The sequence below is a fragment of the Octopus bimaculoides genome, chromosome 10 (genome assembly GCF_046866305.1).
Source record: "Octopus bimaculoides isolate indiv1 chromosome 10, ASM4686630v1, whole genome shotgun sequence".
NCBI classification, from domain to species: domain Eukaryota; kingdom Metazoa; phylum Mollusca; class Cephalopoda; order Octopoda; family Octopodidae; genus Octopus; species Octopus bimaculoides.
This window is the reverse complement of record NC_142937.1, coordinates 92,450,937-92,478,075: the sequence shown is the minus strand read 5'-3', so window position 1 is coordinate 92,478,075 and position 27,139 is coordinate 92,450,937.

Genomic DNA, 27,139 nt, shown 5'->3' with positions numbered 1-27,139 from the left:
ATAGTAGAAGAGCCTTGCTCAAAGTGCCACGCAGTGGGACTGAACCCGGAACCATGTAGTTGGTAAGCAAGCTACTTACCACACAGCCATTTCTGCGCCTATATATATATATATATATATATATATATATATATATATATATATATATATATATATATATATATATATATATATATATATATATATATATATATATATATATATATATATATATATATATATATATATATATATATATATATATATATATATATATATATATATATATATATATATATATATATATATATATATATATATATATATATATATATATATATATATATATATATATATATATATATATATATATATATATATATATATATATATATATATATATATATATATATATATATATATATATATATATATATATATATATATATATATATATATATATATATATATATATATATATACATATATATATATATATATATATATATATATATATATATAAAAAATTTTTCGCCATGAACGGTTTGTGTTTTTAAACGGAGTGTATTTTTTCTGATGTTATATCTGTTCCTGAATGATGTGTAAAGAAATTTTGATTTAAGCATCTTAATGAATTCTTTATACTGAAATATATATTGAAGAAGATAAATATGTTCTTTTGAATTTATACGTTTTTGCGTCGTAACTCCTTTATTATTATTAATATTACCAAAAGGATCGATTCTTGAAGAGTTTGCATATCTTCACTGTCGTTTTTTTCTGCTATTTAGGTGATGATTTTTTAAGTTAGCTTACCAATTATTTTTGTTGGTAGTTAATTTATAATATATTGTTATATATATATATATATATATATATGATATTTACCACGTGAACTGCGATGAAAAAATGAGAAATATGATATATAATTTTTTTTTTTTGTGCAGGGGTTCCTTGAGACATGTAATTTATTTTGAGGGTTACACAAGGGAAAAGGGTTAAGAAACACAGCAGGTTCGTCCATAAGGCACCAATAAGTGCTTGAGTCAAGTTGATCGACTAAACTCTTGAAGATGGTATTTAAATAAAAAATAATTTAGTCCAACTCAACATAAGCTACTTCGAGCCAAGTAGCTCCGTCAACGGACATCATTCGTTGCTTACAAAATGAGTTTTGCAGACATTGAGTGTTATTCCAACTGTAATGTTTGGTCGATTTTGAAAGCTAACCCAAACTAAAGAAAAGCTGCAATAAGGAGAAAGTGTAATAGAAATGTAAACAAACCGCTGATAGCATCGCCTCTTTCGTTGCCACCATCATCGCCTGATACAAACACACACATGTAACGATATATACGCAACCAGCAACGCCATTGCTATCATTATCGCCATAATCCAACATTTACATACAACTGAACTGACAGAGATGCCTTTGGAATATTTACAGCTTCAAACTAAATAAATAAAAGACTTTGAAGCCACAGTTTGCGAAGTTTTCCAAATTCTCGAATCTATCTTTAGACAAGAAATCGTTTTTGACGTGACTCAAAGAAAAGGGAAATCACGGCCAGTCTTACGTTAAATGTTATCGACAGAATCGCTGGAAAAGAAAATGCGAGAACACGTGATAGAGTCTACTGGACAATCAACGCTTTCTATACACAGCTGCTATCACTTTGAAACAACTTCTATGAGGTCCGCAAGATACACATGGCAATGAAATTAAGCAACGGATGCCACCCACGTGGCTAACGAAAGTCGACAATTTGCGCTGTAGAATCGAACATTTAAATACCAGCATGAAATATCAAGCACACATTATGAAAAATAAAATGGAAGAAAAGAAAGAAATGTAGAGTGATACTAGTCACAGTATAGTGATACCTCGCAGTACGAGTTTAATTCGTTCTATGACCGAGCTCGTCTTATGGTTTACTCGTTTTACAAATCAATTCTCCCCACTGAAATTAACTAAATTATAATTAATCTGTTCCAGCCCTTAAAAAAAGAAACACTTAAAAATCTTTGTATTATTATTTTCGATTATGCCTTCGGGTTTATGTTCGTACCACTTTTTTGCTCTGTCAAGACCATACTTGTTGCAAAGTGTCCAATGGACAATCCTTGCTATATTGTGACGTCTCTGAGTTCAAATTCTGCCGAGGTCGACTTTGCCTTTCATCCTTTCGGGGCCATTATTATTATTATTATTATTATTATTATTATTATTATTATTATTATTATTATTATTATTATTATTATTATCATTATTAAGGCAGCGAGCTGGCAGAATCGTTAGCATGCAGGGTTTAGCAGCTTTCCGTCCGTCTTTACGTTCTGAGTTCAAATTCCGCTGAGGTCGACTTTGCCTTTCATCCTTTGGGGGTCGATGAAATAAGTACCAGTTATGCATTGCGGGTAGATGTAATCGACTATTCCCTTCCCCCAAATTGCAGGCCTTGTGCCTATAGTAGAAAGGGTTATTACTATTAGTAGTATCATTTCATTGTTTGCAGGACGGCATCTGTGTGCGCATGCGTGTGCGTGAAGGCTCTTATTGATTCGCTATTGTCGCTCCCTATATATTTCTTGGCTTATTTAAATGCTATAACAACACCTGCCTCCATCTACTTGTTGCCCTAACAAATGTGAGGGGACTTGTTGCTATTGTTGAAAGGTTTTGCAGCTGCTTGTTGGCACAATTTCCACCATGGTGACGGTGGTGGTTTAGCTTCCCGGCTATTTTTGTTGCCTCTCTCTCTATTCTTACGTTTGTTAGTCGGGAGGGAGGGATGGCTGGCAGTGTTTGTTGTTATTGTTGCTGCTGCTGCTGCTGTCAATCTCGCTAAAGAAGAGGAAGGTCTCCTTAGTTACTCCTCCTACTATCTGCATCTGATATGCGAATCGGGTAATTCTCCTCACAACTTCCACACTTTTTGTCATCTCCTTCTTACCTCTCTTTCTTCTCAGCCGTTCTCATCGTCGCCATGCTTCAAGAAAAGAAAAAAAAAGAAGAAAAAGAAACACAGTGAACTCAAAGGGGTCCAGCCACTACAGGGACCTACCTGGCTTCCCAAAACAAAACCTGACAGTAACGATAGACAAATAACAACAACAGCAAGCAACAACAAGAACAAGAACAGCAACAATAACAAAAACAACAGCAATAATAATAATAATAATAATAATAATAATAATAATAATAATAACTAATAATAAGTAACATAAAGTACGACCCTTCATCAGTTGTCGGCTGCCTATCCTCATTTCGAGCATGTATGTATTTATATATATATATATATATATATATATATATATATATATATATACATACCTATATACCTATATATATATATATATATATATATATATATAACCCCACCATGTGCAACTGTAGAAAAAAGTCCCATTGTCCTTTATTTGGATTTTGTTGCACCCGCAACGTAGTGTACAGATGCATCATTAGTACTAGAACAGAGAATTATATTTATATAGGGTGTAGTATTAACCTGAAACAGAGAATATATAACCATAAATCTTCATTTAGACTTAGACATAAGGCAAATAGTACAACTTTGGCAAGTAAAATTTGGGAGTTAAAAGACAATAGTATTAATTTTAGCCTTAAATGGGAAATTATAAGAAAAACACAACCTTATGGAAATAATAGATATGGATGTGAATTGTGTTCTATGGAAATATATGAAATTTTTAAACTTAGGAACAATCCTAATCTAATCAATAATAGATTAGACCTTAGGGTATCATGTGTGCATTGCTCTACTCGCACTTTTAAATTTTTTAAAAAATAGGACTTTTATTTAAACAACTAAAGTTATCAAAATTTATAGTACTTTACTTCTATTATAGTCATCTAGAACTATCAACTAGCACATATTTATTTTGGTAATTGAAACTTTACAACATATATTCCTGATCTCTATCCTTAACATCTAATCTACTTAAATCAGTCATTAGATTCCTGTATTGATTATCCTTGTTATTTCCTAACATCCTTTCTTTTCTCAGTCCCTTAAACATCAGTATACACATTATTATAAACTAATATAAATCCGATAATAATTTTTATCTTTTATTCACATTATATAAATAAGGCTTACCTATGTGTCTCCTAAATAGTATCATTATCGTCAGCTAATAAGTTTTTTTAAAAGATAATTCAAAATAGTGTTCATGATCACTATATGCTTAATATACTTAATATCCTTAAATTTTACACCCTATCCAGAGCCCCTGAATTCAATATTGACATTATTTCATGATTTTTGTGAAAGATAACTACATCTAATTTTATTTTATTAACATACCTCTTATTGTGTAAACATTAGTTAGAATTCTGTTGTTGTCTGTACCACTATACTGTTACTCTATTCAGACTAAAAGTAAAAAACCTATTTGACCCATATACCTAGGGCTATAATTCCTCAACATTAATTCCGCAACATTTTGATAGTAATAAAATGACCTGATACTACTATGACCAGTGAAACCTCTAGATCCTAATACTTTTATAGCCTTGCCCATGCATACTGCTTACACCTTCCCTCTCTTTAGAAGTAATTGTCCCTTTGCTATCACCACTAGATAAGAAACAATAGAATTCTGAGACAGTTAAAACTTTTGTCTAGAATCAATTACTAGCCTGATAGACCCTGCTATGTCAAGATGGACTTATATATTCTTCCTCTGCTCTCTCCCACTTGGTTTTAATATGTTGCCACATTTGTAATATGTCTTTTTTTCTACATTTTTTCGTGCAGCTGAAGATTGCTCTTCATATTGCATTTAAGGTAATGCTCACATTACTTAAATAAATTGAAGTAGCATGAAACGTGCGTACTGCAATCACTTTTGATATCCGTGTTGCTTATTATTTGATTTTAATCACCCATCCTTTTGGGATGTGAAATTCGGGTGCCTTCGCATAAGTACCATATTCAAGCCTTGAATCTATATCTAAACCGTCTATATATATATATATATATATATATATATATATATATATATATATATATATATGCATGTGTGTATATGTTATATGCATAAATATAATATATATATATGTAGGCATATATGTATATACATATTTATACGTGTGTGTGTGTATGTGTGAGAGAGAGAGAGAGACTTGTTTTTGTGCATGTTTGTTTGAACATAAAAAGAAAATGCGAGCAACAATTAAAATTGAATCGTGATGTTATAAAAATAAAAAATGTCTGATTCATGATTTAATGTGATTTATTCTAAGAAACGCCATACGTTGTCATCGAAATATCTTTGGAAAATCATCGTTTACGCGCTCTTATTCACCCGCGATCAATATATAGCGTTATAAATAGTGACACAAACAAAACACCCTTCCTTCTTTTATTCATTCTCAACCTTCATTATCTTTTTGTTCGTTTGTAAACTCTTTTTTTTATATTCCTTTCTTTCTTTCTTCCCTAACCCGAATGAATTCATGTCTTTAAATTTAGTGATAGAGTAGCAGGGTAAGTTTGCTGCTACAATAACTGGTATTTTGTTTTACTATATTTAGTAGCACCGTAGCAATCTATATTTAGCTGGCCCGACCACGTTTGCTATATTTAACAATAGGGTAAGCTCTAAAACATAATTCAAGCCATATTTAATACAGTCGTTCGCTGGATATGTTTCTTGCTTATGTGTCGCTTCATTGAAGCCCTATATATATATTTATTTATATACGTATATGCTTGTATGTATTGACGTCATTCAAGTACACAAACAAAACATTAAGGCTCGCCGAAAAAGTCCGGTTTAGCAACACAAAGATCTTTAGACTATTCACTTCTGATACAGGTGTGTTTGGAGTAAACACACACACACACACACACACACACACACACACACACACACACCTTGACTCGAGGCCCAAGGGTTTCGTGCATGCACACTTCAAACTCTTTACTATCTCTCTGTCTCTGTCTCTGTCTCTCTGTCTCTGACTCTGTCTCTCTCTCTCTCTCTCTCTCTCTCTCTCTCGCTTTGCACTCCAACAGGTTTTAAACCAAATATTTACACGCTTTTATTTATAGCTTATCTGCTTCAATTCAAGAAAAGAATTGAATTATTTCATCATCTTTTGGGATAATTCTTACGACGTCGTCTTTCTCTCTGACGGTGAACAGGTGTGGTCGCCGTTTGTGAGGCGCGCTTTCCCGCAACTCGTCTCCATGACATAACTGCAGTCGTGGATCAAAAAGAGGCCGAGGAAGGGCGAATGGCATCGCGAGTGTCGCCTTGCTCTCGAGCAACTATACCGTCCCGGGTCGACCTTGAGCGACTGCAACACAACCCTTTTGATCGGAAATCTACCCTTCCTTTTTTTTTTCTTTTCCTTCTCCTCCTCAAAAAGAAAAGCTCTACTTTGTAACTTGTCCCCTCTGTTTTCAGCCCCGTGTGGCTAATAAATAAACATCTCTCTCTCTCTCTCTCTCTCTCTCTCTCTCTCTCTCTCTCTCTCTCTCTCTCTCTCTCTCTCTCTATCTATCTATCTATCCATATATATATATATATATATATATATATATATATATATATATATATATATATATTTTTAAAAATTCATTCACTTAATTCGTCACTAATGCGGCTTAGGCACTGAGACGAACGCAGGTATTGGCTGGAGTGGTATATGGCTTTGTTACGAGTAGACATGGCTGAAGAGAATCAAGTGTCTTTGGCGCAAAATTCGAAACCATGATACCATGTTAACTGGCGTTCCTTCTTGCAAATATTGTAGAGGTAAGACGTAATCCTTATTCACTAAGATTTTTCCAACCATACCTGTGAAAATCTAATGTTAATTTTTGTGGTTACGGAGTATTTTTTACCCCTATTTTTAGCAAACCTGGTGCTTCATAGTGTGGTGGTGTGGTGGTGTGGTGGCGGTGGTAATATTACGCCTTTGAAAAACTAAAAACGCATCAGCTCCCCAAAGTCGTTTCGTAAGACAGAATCTGTGGTTTGCACTTTGAGAACGAGTTCATTAATCTTATGTTTTCATAAGCGCAAATTGAATCCTATTATTACGGTTATCCGAAGCTGGTTGTGCAAATTTAGTCTATGTCAGAAGAAGGCTAATGAAAAAGTCTCCATTGCATACACAAAAGACATACAACGATCAAACGAAACACATTTCACAACGTTCACAACGTTGTTTATCGTAAGACTAATGTGAACTGGTGATGCAACCTACCTTATACTTATATTCAATTAAGGCGTGAAATGAACATTTCTTTTCCTTCAAATGTAATTGTGCAGTTTCAGTTGACAGCATTTCACATTCAAACTGCTTAATATTAATTGGACATGCTTCGCTAAGACCGAATACACCGACATTGGATCGCAAATATAAAGCTTGTAACATTATGGCTCAGTGGAATCTTCACAAAAGACATACATTCTATAAATTAATAACGATTTAGTGAAATACATGTTGAATTTGATGAAGCTTCTAACACGGCCACGGTAAGGAACCAATAGAGAAAGCTGATAGGTTGTCGTTGGAGAAGGTTTAATTCAGTGTTTCACAAACTTTACGCGCCAAATTGCACTATCGCCCACCTGTCAGCCAAAAAATGCTCCATCGCTCACTTGTGTAAAAAAAAAAACCCTAACACAACCCTACCAACACAAAATCCCCTGTGGTGTAGCGTGGCTTTGGGCTGTCTTGTGTGGCAGCTAAGGTGATCGACCTTTTTCTTTAAATATTGCGCCCTTCCGCCTGCACCAAACGTATGTACATAAAATGACGACCCTGTTCGGTCAGCACATCATACGCACCACCACACTACGTGGTAGGGTTAGCCTTTGTGTAAAACAGACAAAATCTCAATGAAGAACGAGAAAGGTGAGAAGGGTGGAGATATGGAAGAAGAAGAAGAAGAAGAAGAAGAAGAAGAAGAAGAAGAAGAAGAAGAAGAAGAAGAAGAAGAAGAAGAAGAAGAAGAAGAAGAAGAACAACAACAACAACAACAACAACAACAACAACAACAACAACAACAACAACAACAACAAGACGAAGAAGAAGAACAGCAACAGCAACAGCAGCGCCAACAAAAACAACAACAGCACCAAAAAGGAGACATAACGTACTTTTCTCGACCTCTGTCTCATAAAAAAAAAGCAAACTCCAGCAGGATTTCTAACCGAAACCATGAAGGACGAAATGAAATACATGTCAAAATGTTTGGCATCCTAGCATTTCCCCAGACGTGATGTTTGGCAATGTTTCAAACTACACTTTTCGATCCGCTAATGTTTATGCCATCACTAAATTACAGTATTTTCTCCAGGAAGACAAATTATATTATCAGCTGGCAAAGATTTCCCATTTGTTTCTCTTCTGTTGCTTATATTTCATTTGAGATCTACAGGCAGAATCCGTAAGACAGTCGAAAATAAAAATGCCTTGCGTTATTCCTTCCTGGTTCGTATTTTCTGAGTTCAAACCCTGCCGAGGTGAAGTCAGTTTTGCTTTTCATCATTTGGGGATCAATAAAATAAAGTACCAGTCATGAGCTGGTGTTCATGGTGTCCGCTTAGCCCTGCGCTCAAAATTTGCTGGTTTTGCATCTATCTATCTATCTATTTATCTATCTATCTATCTATATAACATTGATTAGAGAAGAAACATCAAATTCGAGTCAACGACTTTGTATAACACCACGCTTCCATACATTTGATCATGTATAAATATTACCATGGCCCTTAACATATAAAGAATCCATATATAAAAAACGCAGAAGGTAAAAAAATATATATATACAAATAAAATACTAATACACAGAACGGCCTGTCAAGAATTCTAATACATAGAACGGTCTGTCGACTTAGAATTCCACAAACCGTGCCTTGCGACTAAAAATCTAAATGAAAATAAAATATCAATCGACTAAAAAGCATTGTCTTACTCCTCTGAAATAAAGATATGTCAAAAAAGTTCATTTTATAAAACCCAAGGTAGGTTGGAGTCCAGGAGCAGAAGAGAGTACCACAAAATCAAGTCAAACACATCTATAGCCATTTCGGGAGTTCACTGCCGCGGTTCGATTACGAGTTAAGGTTCAGCTCGGCAACGAACCCCCTCATCAGGATGGACAAGAATCTCAACAAGTGGAAAGATATAGTTTTCAACGCGTAAATACTGTATTTACTGTAGTCCATCTTTTATACCAAGACAAAATAATGTACATGATAACATATTGCTGTTATGATAATTATCAGTAATGAAGGCGATGAGCTGGCAGAATCGTTAGCACGCCGGGCGAAGCGCTGCCGCTACGATCTGAGTTCAAATTCCGCTGAGGTCGACTTTGCATTTCAACCTTTCGGGGTCCATTAAATAAGGACCATTTTCGCAATGGGGTCGATGTAATCGACCTAATTCCTTCCCCAAAATTTGAGGCCTTGTGTTTCCAGCAGAAAGGTTATTATTATTGTTATTATTATTATTATCGTTATTATTATTATTACAGCAGCAGAATAGTTAGTAGGCCGGGCGAAATGCTTAGAGGCATTTCGTCCGTTTGTACGTTCTGAGTTCAAATTCCGTCGAGTACCAGTCATCTTTTCTGGATCGATAAAATAAGTACCGTTGAGCACTGGGGTCGATGTAATCGACTAGTCTCGTCCCCCAAAATTTCACGTCTTATGCTTATACCAGAAAGGATTATTACTATTATTATTATAATAATAATTATTATTATTATTACATTCAAAGCTGTCACTTGCCGGGACACACCCAGCGCCCTAGAGCAAGTGAAAGTTAAGAGATGTTGGAATATAACTGAAAGCTCAGGGAAAGGGGGGGGGGTCGGAAGTGAGGGGCGTATGTTATTATTATCATGTTGCTGTGGTAGAAGACTTCAAATTCACTCTCGTCTTTCTAGGGTTTCCATTCTTTAAATTTTTTCTATCGCGGCGTTTTGCGTATCTCTCTCTCTCTCTCTCTCTCTCTCTCTCACTCTCTCTCTCTCACATTTAAAGTGTGTGTGTGCGTGTGCATTAATACATTTCAATCTATACTAACAGATGTTTAAAAAGATATAAAATCAAAATCACTCCAGGCGTTAATTTACGCGTGTGCATATTTTCATTTTTTCATTTTATCTAGTTTCAGCTCATGAGCTGTGGCCATGCTGGGGCACCGCCATCTATATATATATATATATATATATATATATGACAAAGTAAAATCGTACGGAACCGCACGAGTGAGAATACATATGAAAGAAGGTTTGAGAATGCAAAGGCCATTTAGAGATGTTTATTGACTTGACCGGTTTCACTTTTTAGAAAAAGATTATCAAAACTAAAATGTAAAGCTTTGTATAAGCTTTGCTGTGTTAGCACAACAAAGCTATATATATATATATATATATATATATATATATATATATATATATATAATAATAATAATACAAGGAATATATATACATGTATACACACATATATGTACATACTTACATCTACATGTGTATATATATGCATATCAGGGTACAGGACGTTAGAACAATAAACTACAGACAACGGAACGAACACATAGGAAAACGGAAAGCCACTTGGAATATCCCTTCATCAGCTGTCTCTATTCTATCTAGACGTTTCGAAGATACTATCTATCTATCTATCTATCTATCTATCTAAACTGCATATATATTTACATGAGACCACTGGTGCCGTGTTGCTGTTGTTGTGTAGACAAGTCTCGTGACAAGATCGAGTTTTTTTTTTCCTCTTTGTGTGGTACAAGATAAAGAAATGTATGGATTATGATATAATCATAATATGAATACATAAACGCTGACATACAACACAAACGTACACATACACACATATATAAATATATTTGCATATACATACATATTTATACAAGTATATATATATATGTGTGTGTGTGTGTGTGTGTGTGTGCGTGTGTGTATGTGTATGAATGTATGTATGTAGGTATCTATGTATGGATGGGTATATATGTGGCTGTGTGTGAATATATATTTGTGTATGTATATATGTATACATATATTTATGTACGTATGTACATAGGCACGTATATTTGTACCCGATCTTACACTATATCTTTCCAGTTAACTATCGTTCAGCTCATCTCTCTCTCTCTCTCTCTCTCTCTCTCTCTCTCTCTCTCTCTGTCTCTCTCTGTCTCTCTCCCTCTCTCTTTCTCTCTGTGTGCGCGCTCCGCCCCCATACTTCACCTACCCAGCTTCTGTATTCCACATTATTTCTTCTCTGCCCGATGTCAGGTGTACTCTTGCAGACTGCACTTTCGACTGCTGCAATGTGATGTACGGCATACACACACGCACGCATACACACACTAACACAGACACAGACAGATACGCACACACACTTAGGCACATACACGCATACACACACACACACACACACACACACAGGCACAAACACACAGACACACACACTTACGCACACGTTCACATGTACACACTCGCACGCAACCACGTATATACACGCACACACATACACAAAGTCACATACAGAGACACATACACAAGCATATACACATCTACATTCATTTCTGCAGACACACACACACACACACACACACATGTATACAATGCTGCATTCATGCACCACGTTCTCGCACAATCACGCGTACACGCAAACACATACACATACACATATGTACATGCATTCACTGGTGCGGACACACACATGCACTCAAGCATGCTGACACACACCCACACCCACGCTCACACACTAATATCCACACACAAACACGGGTACACATGCACATACGCATATACGTTAACTTGTACGGACACGCGCACACATACAAGCACATAATCATACACGCACAAATAAACACACACACACACACACACGCACTCATATACGCTGAAAATGTCTCATTAGCTCATAGGTGCAGGAGTGGCTGTGTGGTAAGTAGATTGTTTACCAACCACATGGTTCCGGGTTCAGTCCCACTGCTTGGCACCTTATACAAGTGTCTTCTACTATAGTCTCTATACTATATGTATGCGCGTATATGTTTGTGTGTCTGTGTTTGTCCCCCTAGCATCGCTTGACAACCTATGCTGGTGTGTTTACGTCCCCGTAATTTAGCGGTTCGGCAAAAAGAGCCCGATAGAATAAGTACTAGGCTTACAAAGAATAAGTCCTGGGGTCGATTTGCTCAACTAAAGGCGGTGCTCCAGCATGGCCGCAGTCAAATGACTGAAACAAGTAAAAGAGTATATCCGCAACAATAAGCGCGCACACACACACACACACACGCACAAAAACACACATACACACACATATACCCACATAACCGTCTACATAAATAAACACGCGAAGATCAAGAAATGAATGCCACAGTATTTATATTAAATACACGCCTACATATATACACACTTACACATGTAAGCAGTCATTCCGCTCACCATCAGCTTATGCCAATATATATATATATATATATATATATGTACAGGCATGTACACATATATATACTGCGCTCTTTACTCATATATCAAGCAATGCAATATTGCACTCGTATAATTAATGGAGCACTCCGTCGGCGACGACGACGAGGGTCCCAGCTGATCCGATCGACGGAACAGCCTGCTCGTGAAATTAACTTGCAAGTGGCTGAGCACTCCACAGACACGTGTGCCTCAGAGGAGATTCAGCGTGACACAAAGTGTGACAAGGCTGGCCCTTTGAAATTCAAGTACAATTCATTTTTGCCAGCTGAGTGGACTGGAGCAACGTGAAATTAAGTGTCTTGCTCAAGAACACAACGCGTCGCCGGGAACTGAGCACCGGGAGTCACCAGATATTAACCCTATTGAACACCTTTGGGATATAATGGAGAGGACAATTCATAAAAACAAGAACGCATCTTCAAAGCCAGCTCTTTTGAGATTGCCATGTAAAACTTAGCAAGAGGTTCCGCCAGAGAATATTCGTCATCTGATCAGTAAAAAACCCGATAGCAAAGGGCGTGTCTACTAAATATTAAATATTAACGTTATAAAAATAAATAACTTGAATGTACAATTTCAGATTTAATTAAATTTTAATGATTATAAAGGTGTGTGTGTGTATGTGTGTGTGTGTATACATATATAAATAAATGTACATATAAATATATGTATGTATGCACGTATTATGTTTGCATGCATGCATTATGTATGTATGTATGTGTACATATGTCCATGTATATGTGTGTGTGTATCTAAGTATACTGAAATAAAATAGATAAATATCTATATGCATATGTGTGTCCGTCAGTGCGTACCTCTGTGTGTGTGTGTGTGTGTATTTGAGTAAAACCAGCGTATAATTTTTCTCTCATTCGCTCACTCACACACTCCACCACTCTTCTCTCTCTCTCTCTCTCTCTTTCTCTCTCCCTCTCTCTCTCTCTCTCCCTTTCCCTCCCTTCCTCTCTGTCTCCTGTGTACAATTTTTAGAAATTTACGTTGGGAATCTCCCATGATGTCATAAAAATACTGAGGCATATCCGGAACAGTCTGCTTTAATTGCTTAAATACGACAATATATTAGTCAATGTTTATTAATGCCGGGTTTCCTTCAACGCTTAACAATTTGCAGCAGCGAACAATTGTAATACTTCCTGCATCAAACATGTGAGTACGAACGCGTTTTACATCCGTGTTTGTGAGTGCATGTGCGTGCGTGCGTGCGTGCGGGTGTGTGTGTGTGTGTGTGTGTGTGTGTGTGTGTGTGTGTGTGTGTGTGTGTGTGTGTGTGTGTGTCTATGATTTTGCATGCTTACAGAATGGGAACAAGTTGTAGATATTCGCAGATACATGAGCACGAATACTCAAGCACGCATACGAACACATACACACGCGCGCACGCGGACAGACAGGTTCCTATGGATACATATACATACATATGTGCACTTGTATATACATATATATATATATATATATATACACACACACACACATATATATATATATACATTCATACGTCCACATTTATACATATGCACATACGTACCCACGCATATACAAATATACACATGTGTGCGTGTCCCCATATATACATATGTATCCATCTACATATACACACATGTATGAATAGAAATAGATTCATGCACATACACATGCTTTCCCTGATGAGAAGGTTACAATTTTAATATCAAAGATCCCTATGGATCACACAGGTTGTAATCCTTTGAAACATATGTAGGAATAAAGTATGCAATTATAACATGCGTTTTCTCCAATCCTTAAATTCTTAAATATACTCAAATACCCAAAATTTCAAGGAGTTCCTGCCTTAAAAACAGGAACTAAACCACAGTTATTTTGTGTTCTTTGCTACGTTGGTTTCTATTAACCCATTTATTCTATCAGAAGAATTTTTATTCATTAAGATAGAAGAAATACACTTAATTATATATATATATATTTATATATATATATATATATAGACGGTTTAGATATAGATTCAAGGCTTGAATATGGTACTTATGCGAAGGCACCCGAATATCACATCCTAAAAGGATGGGTGATTAAAATCAAATAATAAGCAACACGGATTTCAAAAGTGATTGCAGTACGCACGTTTCATGCTACTTCAATTTATTTAAGTAATGTGAGCATTACCTTAAATGCAATATGAAGAGCAATCTTCAGCTGCACGAAAAAATGTAGAAAAAAAGACATATTACAAATGTGGCAACATATTAAAACCAAGTGGGAGAGAGCAGAGGAAGAATATATAAGTCCATCTTGACATAGCAGGGTCTATCAGGCTAGTAATTGATTCTAGACAAAAGTTTTAACTGTCTCAGAATTCTATTGTTTCTTATCTAGTGGTGATAGCAAAGGGACAATTACTTCTAAAGAGAGGGAAGGTGTAAGCAGTATGCATGGGCAAGGCTATATGTCTATACATATATATATATATATATGTATATATGTATATATATACACATATATATATGCATATGTATATATATACATATATATATATGTATATATGTATATATATATATATATATATATATATATATATATATATATATATATATATATATAATATATGTGTGTGTATGTATATATATATGGTGTTGGCTGTAGTCGATTCGTGACTGACTAAAAACCACTCCTTAGAATCAAGAATTTAAGAAGTTCCTGTGCGTGAATCTGTTTCGAGTGGATAACATGTTGCACAACATTGAATCCGCTTTTCAACGCAATCAGGCTACAATACCAGTGGTACGATAAGAGTTGAGACGACCGGAAATTGATTGCATTTCAGCTTTGTGAATTTATCATCTTCCAGCAAGTAGTTCTGATGAGAACTAGGGATCCTTAGCTCCCAGTAGTCAATCTATTGAGTATCCCATAGCTGGGATCTTAGCATGTGCTGCTACTCCGGGTCAGAGTAACCCCGGGAACAAATAGTGGCTAAGTGGAGATTTCACCGTACCCAAAACCCTGAACCTCTCACGCACCTAGGTACTACAATCGGATGCAGTTTAAAGTCATACTGAGAACATATATATATACACGTACGTGTACACCAATTAGCTAATGCCTTCAACTCTCGTACCCACAGGTCAGCTCACACACACGTCCTCCACAGCATACAGGCCCTCCACAGCACACACGCGCAGGCATCAGGCACATCTACGCACTCATCCAGCTGGTATACACACACATGTCCCAAAAGTCCCTTCAAAGACCCAATCCCTAACCAGATAACAAGACGCCACCAGCTTTCCTGTCCAGCCGTACAGTTAAGAAATTCTTATTAATGCATTTGGCGTGTCTGGAACGTCAATCTTATATCTAATAATGCTATGTGATTCGCCTTGACCAATAGCAGCCCAGTCTCTGGTAGCAATCTTGGACGTCCTGCATTTCTCCATTCGGCTTACTGAGCCTGATACGCTAGGTTTCTGTAATAAAGCCTATCTATCTATCTATCTATCTATCTATCTATCTATCTATCTATCTATCTATCTATCTATCATATTATATCAAAAATGTTGACACTGCATATAGTATAGTATATGAAACGATGCATATATCAGTTTATTGATTTTAAGCATTATTTTATCCTGAAACAACTTGAGAAATATGACGAAAATATAGCAACAGTTACCATAGATATTACATTCTTTCCATTAGAATAACGACTTTATAGATTCGTTGACACAAGCCAGATAACTGTTACTGCTTTATAATCAATTTAATCGAAACCAATGTATGAAAAATATTATTGTTTACTGTTTTTTTTTTTCATCGACAGAGTAACAATGAGAAGAAAACAAAAGAAAACATGATGAGTGTAAAGCTAAGTTGAACACGTACAAAAAGATAAACGAAACAAAAAGGTATTCAAATATGTCAGACTGACATTCAACCTTTTCCGCCATCTCGCTGCGCCAACAGACGACAAATAAGTCGTCTGTTTATTTCCGGTAACAACGGAAATTAATAGATATTGTCAATAAAGGTGCGTTAATCAGTTGTGATGATTCACCAATACTTAAAACATCAGCAAATCACTTAAACTTCTTCATTTCTTTATTATTATTAGCGATACTAAAAATACCTTAAGCGTAAACAATGCCCTTAAGGAAAATAATACATAAATTCAGAAACACACGTATAAATAGATATATACATATGCATACATAAATTTATTCACACACACACAAGCGCATGTTTAAGCCTGATTGTCGGAAGAGAGAATGCTAGATACTACAGTAAGTATTAAGAGTATGCTTAATTTGGTTGAGCCTGTCTCTTGATACTCTGAGTTTCACCCCCACCCCCACCCCCGCGGATGCGCAGAGTCGTAACTTGGTTGAAGACCCATTACAGTTACAGGTGAAACTCGGAGTAGCAGGATACTGACTGTGTGTTAAGTAGCTTGCTTACCAACCACATGGTTCTGGCTTCAGTCCCATTGCGTGGCACCTTGAGCAAGTGTCTTCTACTTTAGCCTCGAGCCGACCAAAGCCTTGTGAGTAGATTTGGTAGACGGAAACTGAAAGAAGCCCGGAAACTGAAAGAAGCCCGTCGTATATATATATATATATATATATATATATATATATATATATATATATATATATATATATATATATATATATGTTTTTGTGTCTATGTTTGTCCCCCCGCAACATCACTTGACAACTGATGGTGGTGTATTTACGTCCCCGTAACCAACGAAGCTAAACGGACGATATAAGCAATGCGGAATGGGAAAGTCAATGGAATAACGTGTCGGAGCAGAGTAAATATAAGTTAATTACAGGATTTGCTAAGCAATTGTAACGATTACTGTGTCACAGCAAGAAAAGTAAATAAACTTTACGCAAAAACAGGATGGAAAAAGCCCACATCTAAAAGACTGAAAAATTTGGAAGTTAAGCTATTAGAGTGAAAGAATTTGGCTTTCAAACCGCAGTCATCGCCATAGAAGTGGGTGCAAGAGGGTTTGTGGGCAAATCTACCAATGATCTCATGAAAGAGCTCTCAATTTCTGGGAAGAAAATCAGAGTTTTTACGGTAATGGCAGAAGCAGCTGAGAATATTCCCAACTGGATCTGATCAAGGAAGAACGGAAGTCAATTTCAAATGGGATAATTTACCCTACACTTAACCGGCATCGTGGATCTGGGCCACCTTAACCACTTAGGTGGGTTGTAATCTAGACAGTAGCATAGAATGTGGCAGAAGAAGGGTGTCAAGGAATCATAACCTAGCCCTAACGCTAACCCTAGCCCAGAACCCTTAGAGTGTAAAAAGTTATGGGTTGACGAAGGGGGCTCCTCTGAATCCCTTCTGTTTAGCTCTTCTCAGAATTTCTTACTATCAACTCGTTCTGTGAGTAATGGACTGGAAGTTGGCGATGCGTATATCACCAACACCTTACCAACTTACACAGAACAGAGCAAACTTACTGTCATAAACAACAAAGTGTTTTTGTAGAAGATACACTCCTAAATACCAACGAACAGTAACAAAGGATATAAGCAATAGACAAAGGGAAAGTCAACCATATAATATATCAAAACAGAGCAATATAAGTTAATTGCATGATTTACTAAGTAATTGTGTCGATTGCTGAGTCACAACAAGAGAAGTAAATAAACTTTAAAGAGAAAAACAAGGAAAATATTTTCTGTATAAATATAGCATAAACAATAACGAAACACGGCTCTAAACATTGGAAAGCTTATAAAAATATCAGCTTAAATGATAGATTATTGGCAAATGACTCAGTCAATAGATAGATATAGGTATATATGTGTATATGTTGTGTGAAGTGGTGTACAGATTAAATGTATATATTAAAAAAGAGTCGGAATTTTGGATAATTATCATATAACGCTTTCATCTCGTTTCAGCGATTCATCTGGAATGATTCTTTACAAGAAATTTATGCCTTTTATGTGTATGAGAATTAGTTGAAAAGAATCTGGAGTTGAATATTAGGGAAAGAATGTTATTTTGAATCTGTGTGTGTGTTTTGTGTGTGTGTGAGTGAGTATGCATGTATGTATATGTATATACATGTATATGAATATATATGTGTGTGTAAGAATATGTATGCATGTGAATTTTTGGAGGCTTGGTAAGGGAGAAAAAAGTAAAAATGAAAGAAAGAATGAAAGAAAGGAAAGAAGAAAGGAAGAAAGAAAGAGAGAGAGAAAAAGGAGTCTTTTTCTGAGATGGTTGAAATTGTATTGTATTCTTTGGTCAGTTGCCACGGTACCAAGCTGTTGGGAGGGCTCTTTGTTCTGGGATGGTTGAAATTGAGGACAGTTCAAGAGGTCAATTGCGTTTTTTTTTAGTAATGTTATCTAACTGTAGACAATAGACTCCATTAGAATTACTTAGGGTGGGAGAGTTATTAAATGTGTGTGTATTTAAGCTTGTGTGTGTGTGTGTGTGTTGATTGCTTGAGTGAACTTTTCCAGTTATTTTACTAACAGTAATGAGAATATTTTAGTCGGGATATCCCCGCCACTTTTTTATACGTTTGGTTAAGGAATTTTCTGATAAATAATCGCGGTCAAAGCAAAGCAATGCTTTTGTTTCTGATATCAATATAGATTGTTTATCATATTTTAGTTTCTATGTTTTCTCTCGGTTTGTTTCCATGCTATTTTTTGCTGGGGTTTTGATATCCCTGCATAAGTTGATATAAAATAGTGTCTCTTAGAACTACTGTGTCTTTGACCAATCGTTTTTACTTTATCCTGGAGGTATTGATGTTCATGTCTGTTTTCTCCTTGACTCTGCAACGGACAAATTTACATTCCTTGTTGTTATTGCTATTTTACTCTCTAAGCCTTGTCCTTGGAAGAGTCTTTAGTTGGGAAAAAGCAAACGTCTATTTATTTCAGTTCTTTAATTATGTCTCTTTTTTTATTATCAGAATCATAAATCCCATCTTTAGAATAATCTAATTTTTAATCTTTTTTTATCAACATTATTGTTGGTGCTGCCCTGGTTCGGAATTTGTTGGTCATTCGGTTGGTTTTCTACGATTCCAATTTGTTTTGTTATTATCCTTTTCTTTATTTTAGAAGTATTAAGTCTATCTTCGTGATAGACGTTCGCTACGTTATTACTTTTAATACTTTCATTCTCAATCTTGGCAGTTTTGTTGTTTGCTTTTTATTTGCTATTTATGCTTTCGTTATTTTAATGGTATTATTATTATCGTTATTAGTCGTTCCGAGTTCGAATTCCGCCGAGGCTCACTTTGCCTGTCATTCTTGCGCGATCGATGAATTAGTACCAGTTACACACTGGGGACCGAAGTAATCGACTAGCCCCTACTCACCGAATTTCAGGCCTTGTGCTTATAGTAAAAAGGGTTATTATCACTATTATTAAAGCGGCGGGATGACAGATTTTTAGAGCGGCGGACAAAATGCCTAACGACATCTCTTTTGGCTCTTTACTTTCTGAGTTCAAAACCAGTCACGGTCAGCTTTACCTTTCGGGGGCAATGAAATAAGTACCAGTTGAGCACTCCCTCGAAAATCACTGATTATGTACCAAGAATGTGAAACCATTATTATTGTTATTATTAAAGCAGCGAGCTGGTAGAATCGTTTGCACACCGGACAAAGTGCCCTACGGTATTTGTTCCGGCTTTTTACGAGTTCCTTTCCTGTCGAGTTCAGCTTTACCTTTCTTTTTTTTTTTCCTCAGGACCAGCTAAGTATTGGGGCCACTGTAATCGACTACCTTCTTCCCCTAAAATTACTTGCTTGATACATCAGAAACCCTAATTACTAGACCATCATAATCATTATCTGCAACAGCAGCATCCCCTAAACGTCCTCGAGCCCTAGGACTCCTAGGTCCCTTTGTCTGGTTTCCCCGTTCATATAAGTGACCGAGATCACATCCTCCTTGGACGAGACTTCAGCCTAGGGTTACTCATTTCAGCTGAGTGGACTGGAACAACGTGAAATAAAGCGTCTCACTCAACGCCCGGGCGGGGAATCGAAATCACAATCTTGAGATTGTCAATGCAACGTCTTAACCATTATACTACGATCTTATTTAATTTTTGTTTTATGATATATTTAATGCGTCCACCCCCACATCATATCTTCCTGACACTATAGCAAATCTACTTGAGACAGCAACATCCACATGGACAGCTTGTCTGAGAATAGCAACAATGTGTTCTACAGAAAAGCGACAATGGAATTATTATGGAAAACCACAAAAGCGACAATTCCGACAAAGACAAAATGGAAGCTACACACACACACACACACACACACACACACATACACATACACACACACACACACACATATATATATATATAATTATTTTTTATTCTTTTCCTGTCAACCTCTTTTGTTCGTGTCATTAGTCTTTCTCATACTCTTCTTGTCCCAACCCAACATTCCCCTCACCGCTTTCATTCTCTCACTATCTTTACATATGTGTGCGTGCGTGCGTGTCTGTGTGTATATATATAATATAATATATATATATATATATATATATATATATATATATATATATATATATACATATATATATATATATATGTATATATATATATATATATATATATATATATATAATAGATATATTACATATAAATATATTCTAAATACACACACACACTTTCACACATGTATTCCTCCGTTAATTGTTTTTCTCTATGAAATTTTGATACTGCCTTTTGCTTCACAGACACAGACAATCGGCTAAGACAAGAATATACCATGATTAAGAGTAAATTATTTCCGTGTGTTTAATCACAAACGATCCAAACTATAAATGAATAACATTTTTATTTTAATTTTCTCAATGAAGTAAGTTTAAACGCGGAAAATGCATTTAGTGGTTTGCCATTATTAGTTTAATAAATAACTCTATGAAAATGAATGGTACTTAATTCAGGAGATTTAAGTTTATAAAATGCGTGGATTAAAAGTAAGAAAATGTACAGATTATTCGGGATAAATTTGGTAACCTTTTATGACTCCTTTTCTCAAGATTAGCTTGGTCTATTGGTGTTGTAATCCAACGTCGGACTGTTAAAACATTCATTCCGGTATACCAGTATAATTAGTTAGACAAGTAAAACACGACTATCTATGACCGACTTCCCGACGTCACAGTATTTTTAACGACTAGCACATACCAGTCGTCACGTGGGTGGGGTGTTTCTTTATTATTATTATTATTATTATTATTATTATTGCCTTTGCGCAGCTTCTAACGCTGGAGATGTATTTCGGTGTCAGCTGTTCGCTACCAATGAACTAAGATAACACCCCTTATTTTTCGAGCACCTTCCGGAGTATTCGAGCGGTTCCAAGCAGTGCTGTTTTCTGCAGCCCCTATTTGTTCCACGTACTTCTCTAGTTTTTTGCGCACTGTTCCCAGTGCTCCGACAATCATTGGTACTACAGCTACCTTTTCATCGACCACAACTGCTTTACCTCCCAAGCTAACCTGCCATATCTCTCGAATTTTCTTACATACATACATACATACATACATACATACATACATACATACAAACAAACAAAAATACCCTGTTGTTGATGTTGAAATTCCAATGAAGGAGCCTTGGATCTAGGTTAGAAACCGGTTCTTTCTCTATTGGCAAGAAATCTTGAAATAAAACTGAAGAATGACATACATACACGCCCCCCCCCCCGACCACACACACAGGAGCACACAATCCACATATACACATATCGAAGCCACCATACACACACACCATACCCAATCACACAAATATACGTGTGTGGTTGTGTGTGTGTGTGTGTGTGTGCGTGTGTGTATGCGTGTGTGTTTGAGTGTGTATTTGTGTGTGCGTGCGTTTTTGTGTGCGTGTTGTATATGTGGTGGACTCCCCTATCGCAAGACAATAAATGAATAAATGTATATATATATATATATATATATATATATATATATATATATATATATATAAACACTACACACATACAGAGATGAATACGTGTGTTTGTAACTCTGAGTGTATGCGTGTCTGGGTTTTTAAATGAATATAAAGTTTGTATGTTTGTGTACGTAAGTGTGTATGTATTTGTGTGCGTGTGTTTGTGTGTCTCCGTGTGTTTCTGTGTGAGTGCGCGCATGTTTGCATATGTCGAGAGGTGTCAAGTATATTAATCGATTCCGCAGATGTTATTTCGAGGAATGCGGCCCCAGAAGATCTGTAGACCTTGAGATTAACTTAAGCACATAGACATGGCAAATATAGCAGGTGATGACGAACAGACGCGGTTAACATAATCGAAACGTTTAGAATAAGTAAATAGGCTCATACAGAAAATTTAGGTTAACTTTTGTAAGAGTACAAGCACACACACACACACACACACACACACACACACACACACACACACACACAAAGGCATAAACACGTAAGACAATTTTGATGCTTTTTTTTGTTTTTATAGACATAAGTATTTACTTAACAAGATAAACACTCATATACATACATACGGGCACTAATACACACACACACCAATACACACACTCAAGTACACGTAATACCCGTATATATATATATATATATATATATATATATATATATATATATATATATAATACAACGGATATATAAGCATGTATACACACATATATGTAGATACTTACATCTACATGTGTATATAGATGCATATTCGGGTACAGGACGTTAGAAAAATGAACTACAGACAACGGAACGAACACATAGAAAAACAAATAGCCACTTGGATAAATTCTTCATCAGCTGCCTCTATTCTAAACTAGGCGTTTCGATACATATTATATTATTTTTTAGTGTGTTTTGGCCTAAAAGTCGGGGCCATGCTGGGGCACCCCTAGTATCATTATCTTTTTAAATAGACATTCCCATGTGGTTGACATTTTGGTGAATGAAGAACCTTAATGTTGCTGCCTTCGTGTGTGTCTGAGTGTCTGCGTGTGCTCGTGTGTATATATGTATATATATATATATATATATATATATATATATATATATATATATATATATATATATATATATATATATATATATATATATACGTATATTTATATATATATACGTATATATGTATATATATGTATATATGTATATATATATATATATATATATATATATATATATATATATATATATATATATATATATATATAGGTTCAAAAAAACACAAAAAAACAATAACAAAAAAACAACAAAGTGAGGACGTATACAAATGTGCGTATGTTTGTACTTTTATAGAAGTTAACCTAATTTTTTAAGAATATATTTACTTTCTCCAGATATTTCCAAATGTTTCGATTATATTCCTCACGTCTGACCGCTATCACTTGCTGTATTTACCGTGTCTACGGGCTTAAGCTAATTCGAAGATTTATAGATTTGCTAAGTCCTGAATATTAACAATAACAGAATGTCTGTCTGTATTCTTTTATTCTTTTATTCTTTTACTTGTTTCAGTCATTTGACTGCGGCCATGCTGGAGCACCGCTTTTAGTAAAGCAAATCCACCCCAGGACTTGTTGTTTGTAAGCCTAGTACTTATTCTATTGGTCTCTTTTGCCGAACCGCTAAGTTACGGGGGGCGTAAACATACCAGCATCGGTTGTCAAGCAATGTTGAGGGGGACAAACACAGACACACACACACACACACACACATATATATATATATACAACGGGCTTGTTTCAGTTTCCGTCTACCAAATTCACTCACAAGGCTTTGGTCAGCCCGAGGCTATAGTAGAAGACACTTGCCGAAGGTGCTACGCAGTGGGACTGAACCCGGAACCATGTGGTTGGTAAGCAAGCTACTTTACCACACAACCACTCCTGCACCTCTCTCTCTCTCTCTCTCTCTCTCTCTCTCTCTCTCTCTCTCTGTGTATATATATATATATATATATATATAGACACATACATACACACACATGCACATATATATTCATATATATAAATGCATATATGATACATGTAAGCATATGCGTATACACACACACACACACACACACACACATACACACGTAGCTGTATTTAGTTTTTGACCATTTCATAATCACCCCCACAGCAAAGTAGCGTTTGCTCATACAATAATGAATCTTGTAAAGAAAATTAGAAAAATGAATAAATAAATAAATACATACATAAATAAATGTAAGAAAAGCAAAACAAAACAAAGCTAGCAAACATGAAAAACTCTGGTGCTCTTCACTTCTTGTATTTGCGGTATTTAACGTAAATATTTGTTTACAAATATTTACAATAAGATATCACGTGAGACGCTACTAGTTCTACTGTTTTGACGTTTTCTTTCCTTTTCAGATGTATTGTTGTTGTTGTTGTTTTTTTGAAAGTCTTTTTTTTTTACTATATTTTTTTTCTTTTAATTCATGTTCTTTGTTTTCATTATATTTCAGGTTCTACATTCACACAGAAGCTGGAGTGTTATTCGCCGTGTTTATAATAGTGTACCCTCGTTGTGATGTTGATGATTTGGTTAAAAAGAGACGATGGGCGATGGCTAGAAGAACATTGAGCAACTTCTAATAAGCAGGCCCTCATGTCAGTAAGTCGGGGGCCGGTGCGCAATGATGCCGTCGAGAGGTAGGTCCCGAAACGGCGCGTGTTCTCTCCTGATGACCACATATACTTGCTGGCTTCCGGTATGCGGAGCTTTCGATTGGTAGCACTTGGAGGTGCAAGTTGTTTGCAAAACGTCTACCTTAAAAAAGAACGTCTTTGGTGTTAAAAAACAGTCTTCTCGAGAATCGAAACCGGATTGAAGAATTGATTCACTACAGTATGAAACAATGGAAAGAATAAATGGTATTTATCTGATAAAGATGGCGATGTACATAGCTGATGCGAACCAAGGTGATGAAGATAATCCAGAGACGATGAATTGAATTATGAATCAGCTAATATGTTTATTGATCGATACCGTAGTGATGTGGAAAAAGCTACCGCTCTTGACAGCTCACCAAATCAGCATCTAACGTCTCACTAATCTGTCAAGTCAAATCATTTAATCTGACAGCATGGCGGCGTCCCACTTTCGTTTATCTTAGCCGCCATCTTTCTCCTACTACAACAACGTCACTCGCATTGTTTCACCGATACTGTATCTTAATGCTAATAATTTCTTTCTTTGCTGATAGCAAAAAGCTTATATATTCTAGGGTAGAGTGGCTGTACAGATGACCTTGTTGGTCTTCTAAGGGGTAATTAACCGAGAGTCATTCACGTGGAGGGCCAAGCCTGGTCCCTAAGTTATTATACGTAAAAGTATTATGTTAGCTTCAATTATCTCTATACTTACTGAATGTAGAAGATTGTATGTATGTGTGGGGAAGAAGCTTCCTTGCCAAGCATATGGTCTCGGGTTCAGCCTCAATGCGCAGTACTTTGGGCAAATGTCTTCTATAGCTCTAAGTCAGTCAATGCTTTGTGAGCGAATTTGATAGACGTAGCTTCTGTGGAAGCCGTCGTGTGTGTGGGGTGGTGGTGGTGGTGGTGGTGGTGGTGGTGATGGTGGGGGTATTTACGTATGTCTTTGTGCTTGACAACCCCCGTAACTTAGATGTTCTTTGGGGTAACGTGAAATATTGAACTTCATAATAAAAGGTGCGTAGATTATGAATTTTGATTGAAGGAATGGGGCCTCGAAACGAAATGTTACAGGGGGTTCCTCTAAAAGTCACGCGACGGAGCTGTTTAGTACCTTTCGAGGAAGTCTGCTCTGCTCTAACAGTGTCCCATGCCTGAGTCATAGCTTCACAGTCTCGGAGATCCTATAAAAGTTTTTCGGCTCTGTCCTTTTCATTTTTTTTTGTCTATATCATTAAAAAAATAAATAAATAAATATAATAGGCAAAACGAAATAAGAAGAAAAAAAAGAAGAAAATCTATTGTGTGATTGTATAAATGTGTGTGTTTATGTTAGTTGATATATGTGTGTGTTAATGTGCATGAGCCAGCTAGAATCTGGCAGGTGTGTGAGCTAAGTACAATGTTATGAGACAGATTGTTTATAAATACTTAAATGATTCAGTAGAGTTGTGTCTAAGCGTTACTGAATCAGGTACTTAACTGCTGGTATATTATATATTAATGCTATTTAGTTAAGATATTGTAGTTAAGTTTACATAGCTTGTTACTATTATAAAGCACATACACCTAGTATGACTGCATAGTTACATTTATAGATGGTTTAGAGAAGCATATATGAATGTATCTGTGTGAGTGAGTGTTTGTGCTTCACAGACGCCTACAACAAAATGAGCATCGAACTAATTCACTCACATTCTCCTTTCGTAGTTTCTAATGTACATTAACAGACAGGATGGTCACGATTGGAATGCTTTTTAATCATAGATCAGGATTGACAACGTTTGAACAACAAAAACAACATCTGGTTTTCAGATTTATTTATCACGTAAGTTCTCATATCCACTTATGTAAAGTGAGTCTATTCTATTGTAATCATCTAATCTACTTTGGCACAGCTCAGCATTTTTACACGTCATTTTCTCCCATCCCTAACAGTCATAAAGATATACCTCGCGTTACGGAAAGCTGCTCCCCAAAATCTTGTC